Raw genomic sequence first — 4,352 nt, forward strand, 5'->3', positions numbered from 1 at the left:
TTAATTGCATGACTGAATAGCCACAGTGAAAATCCTCAAGCTACGATACACAGGAGTCCTACATTAAAATTGGATGCACTTCAAACGCTAAACTATCATCGCCAGCAATCGAAACACGTATGGAATTAATAAAGTGGTTTTGTGGTCTAGTAGCCCTTTTAGCGTACACATTTTCATTTTCAATACCCATTGAACCCGAAACGAATCTCCTGCGCGTATAAAAAACGATATTCAATTAAGGATATTATGCCATCATAAGTGGAGTTCGCAGCTAAATCGTTACAGTTCGAAATAATTTTCTGACGGAAGGCATCGGCCGTCAGTTTCGAAAATTACACTTTCATAATATACGAATGATCTTTATTTTATGAGTATTTGTGCCATCGCTATTCTGTTCGAGGAGCTGATCTTGCACGAAGAAAAAAAATTATGCGTTATCGTACAGTTTGAACAAGTCACCCTCGCATCGTCACGTCTTCATCTTTATTGGAACATTTGAGTTAAACGAGAATGGCGTCTAATTATATCGAACTGTCGATACCTCCCTTCTGTTTGTCGTGTGAAGGCTTCTTTTATGAATTGAGTTACGAGTCTCTAATTGCTGAGAGGCACTAGAAATTTCCCTTGACTGCTAGGACCACTAAATCTGTGTTTACGACTACTGATTTCATCATAACTTCCTATATTTTAAAGATTGAGAGAATAACACAAATATTTTATAGAACCATACGCCGTTGTCCTCAACAAAATTATGCCAATAAGTTAAAGTTGCTTAAATTTAATTACGAAAATAACACACGCCCTTTAATTATATTAACAAAACAGGTTTAATCTGCTTTCCGTAACTACTTTAAAGGTGTTAAAGAAGTTATTTAATTGTTGAAGTTTTGGTCCCACTTTTTTTGGAGCTGAAAATAAAAAGTTTTTGTTACAATGTACGCAATCCCCTTTAATCCCTAAGAGAGCAGAAATTTGCAGCAAAAAATTTCGAAACTAAAGTAGAATGTCACCGCGCATCAATGTTAAGAATTTTCTCCATTTATAGCGACGGAGCCGACGTTCAAATACGATTTTTATTGCTCTTTGAGGTTTACCTTTGAAGTTTCCACATGTCTTTCATAACCTTTTTTCGCACATTACGGATCTTTTAACGAATAAATAACGGATTTTGTTTGGCAATATTGCACGTATGTGAACTAATTGATTGTGCTATAGAAGACGATTATTACAATTTGTATAAACGTAACGCTGGGTTACAACCAAAGGAAGATACATGCAAATTGCTGCCGTATGCGAAGCTTTTAGCGAAGCGAATAAGGCAAAATATAAATGATATCCCCAAAATGTATATTAGGTTTTTGTGAAGCCTTATTGAGCTAAAATAGGCCAAACGTGCAAATTTTCACTAAATTTAATCACCATCTGTACAGCCAGGCGGTATTTCATTGTTGACATTTGTCATTGTAGATACGTCTGCGGCGGCCCCAAGGGAAATTTTAAGGCAAATGTCGTACATTGATAGATTCGTTTATATTTTTCAGCCCGAAGGTATATAGCGTATTGGGCGATCAATGGGGTTGGTATCATTAGTAAAACACGAGATCTCATTTACATAAAAGCTTCATTAATTTGCAAAGGTAATTTAATTAACTGAAAATACCTTCATTTATTTTGTCGGTACTGCGAAGAGCTGTAGTGTATCTATGAAAAATTGAGATTGGGGAACAAAACGAATTGATATCGTGTCTTTTTTAATAAAAAAATCACTTTTAATTATATTTTGTCCAATACATTTTCATTTTAGTTTGTTTCAAACTTTTTTTGCTACTAAAACGTTCCAGGTAAAATTAATGTCCCTTGAATGTAGGAAATATCTTTAACTTTAAGCTGCTTAAGGATTTTCTTTTCGTTGTACCTTAAGTTCTGTTGTATCAAATATAACACGACCCAATTCCTTATATTCTCTTCTGCAAAGTGTATTACAGGTTTTACTGAGGGTGTTATTCAGTTTTATTTCCGGTGAAATATAGATCCGTCTTGCGGGAAAACTGACAGTACTTCTATAAAATTCTTGCGACACAATTTTATTTCGCTAGTGAAAACCTCATATACAACGGTAATATATGAAATAGCTAAGATACTGGTTGAAGTAACACCACAGATCTTAAAAATAAACTATATCGTTATCTTTGCGGCAATGTTTACCAATAATGAAACTGATTGACACATGCGTTTAGCAATGCGATCAAAGTATTGGAAGAACTTTTTGAAATAAGCGATGTTTATCGTACAGAGTGGGGCACATAAGATTCCCCGGTTTTTGGAGGGTTATAAAAAAGGGTAATGGAATCAGATACCGAAACTATAAAAAAAACTAATAGGTAGTCGTAGTCCCCATTTTGTCACTCTTCGTTTATCCAACCGCAGTTGAACATGAACTTTGTGGCCGGCATAATGTTGAACCAGAGACTGGGATTAAACAGATTTAATTAAGTAACAGAGCACATTAAATATTACAAGGCTGTAATTTACTTGTTTATTTATTTATTGTAGTGGTCAGGTCTCACGAACGTGCAAGCCACCCAACAGTCCCATCAGAGAAACCAGACGCTGAAGGAACATTTTTCTCAAAACATTCGTAGATAATCGAGCTCCATACTGCTGGAACCAAAGACAATCCAGGTCCTCTTCCTTGGCTAGCCAATCTAGGCTGAAAGAACATTGCTTTATATTGTTTAAAATACGTGCTTTAGAAACCAAAAATATAGTTCTTCAAGTTTACTATTTTTCTTTCAATTTCTCGGATTGACCACACATAAGTAGAACCCTGACAGTTTGTCGACCATCTCGGATTATATTCGCCTCGGAATTAATTAAATTCATGGGTGCAATCAAGGACAATTTAATTACTTCGTTGAAATTAGATATTTATTTTGATCTATTGACTCACTTTGGGACTCGATTTAATTAAAACTCAGTCTATCCTTGTTGCACTCGCACACTATTGAAAATAGGAAAATTATCCAATCGGTAAACAAAAACTTTAAAACATTGGACAGAGACAGGAGAGATGCAAACCTCGCTACTCTTAAAAAATGACAAATTAGTCATCTAAAATGGGCCAAAGTATTAGTTATATGGATGTGTGAATAAAGCAAAGTGTTCAACAAAAGTCTCCTGTACTTGCATATATAACGTTTTTTCAGGTCTTGTAAATCCTTAGTTTCTAAAACTTACAAATACTACAAATATTCACAGATAATAATATAATTAAATAAATTAACTTCCGTGCTATAGCTCGGTCTCTAGACCTCATATCGACATTGGGTTTTCGCTATATGAACGGTTATGGGTTCCAGGCGGTCAACTATCAAAAATTTACTTTCTCATTTATATATCGTTGTTGCTCTAAATCGGTGAAAATCGCTAATTAGGGACCAACTTTCTAGGGAAACGGACGGGAAAAAAGATCGATTCCGATTGCTCGATTAGCAAGGAATTATACATGTGTATTTATATATGTATATAAATGAGTAAACTTAAGGAGATGATGGGAGGATGATAAAACGGGTAATAATACGCTAATGTGGAGGGCCGAATACTAACAGCAATTTAGAAAATATTTTTTTACAATCCAAATTACGAAACTTAGGCAACGGTTTTACACAGTTTGTGGCTCCGTAACAAAAGTGGACTCTCTTCGAAACAATTAACACGGCCATCATGATGTTAACAAATTCAGTGTCTGTTCGAGCTAACCCCGGTTTGAGTGCAGTGTAGACGATGTCACACAGATCTCCCCGATTTGCTATCTAAAATTAATTTACTTGTGCCATCTTATCACTACCGTTTTAGTTTACCATTTCACCTCTCTCCGCCACGTACTAATGTTTTATATATATTTCCAATTTTAAATTCGTGTAAAACATACAATATATAATATATATAATATATAATATATAATATATAATATATAATATATAATATATAATAATATTTAATATATAATATATATAATATATATATATATATATATTGTGCAGACATGTTGATACATTTACACTCGTCATTAGATAAAGAACATACACTAGCATATAATACAACAAACATAATAAAAAAAAACAAAAAAGAGAAACATATATAACACAGAATGACTGATACAATTACGGAACACTCCAACAGAAGTCGTTAAACTCATCAAATGAGAAAAAAGGGTGTTGGATAAACAATTTTTTTAACGTAATTCTAAAATCTGAGAGGGGTAGCGATCTAATCTTTGGAGGAACTATATTAAATAAAGATTGCGATTGGTATAATGCACCATTTTGGCTCTTCAACAATCGGCAAAAAGT

The sequence above is a fragment of the Photinus pyralis genome, unplaced genomic scaffold (assembly GCF_008802855.1).
Source record: "Photinus pyralis isolate 1611_PpyrPB1 unplaced genomic scaffold, Ppyr1.3 Ppyr1.4_LG1, whole genome shotgun sequence".
In the NCBI taxonomy this organism is placed as follows: Eukaryota; Metazoa; Arthropoda; class Insecta; order Coleoptera; family Lampyridae; genus Photinus; species Photinus pyralis.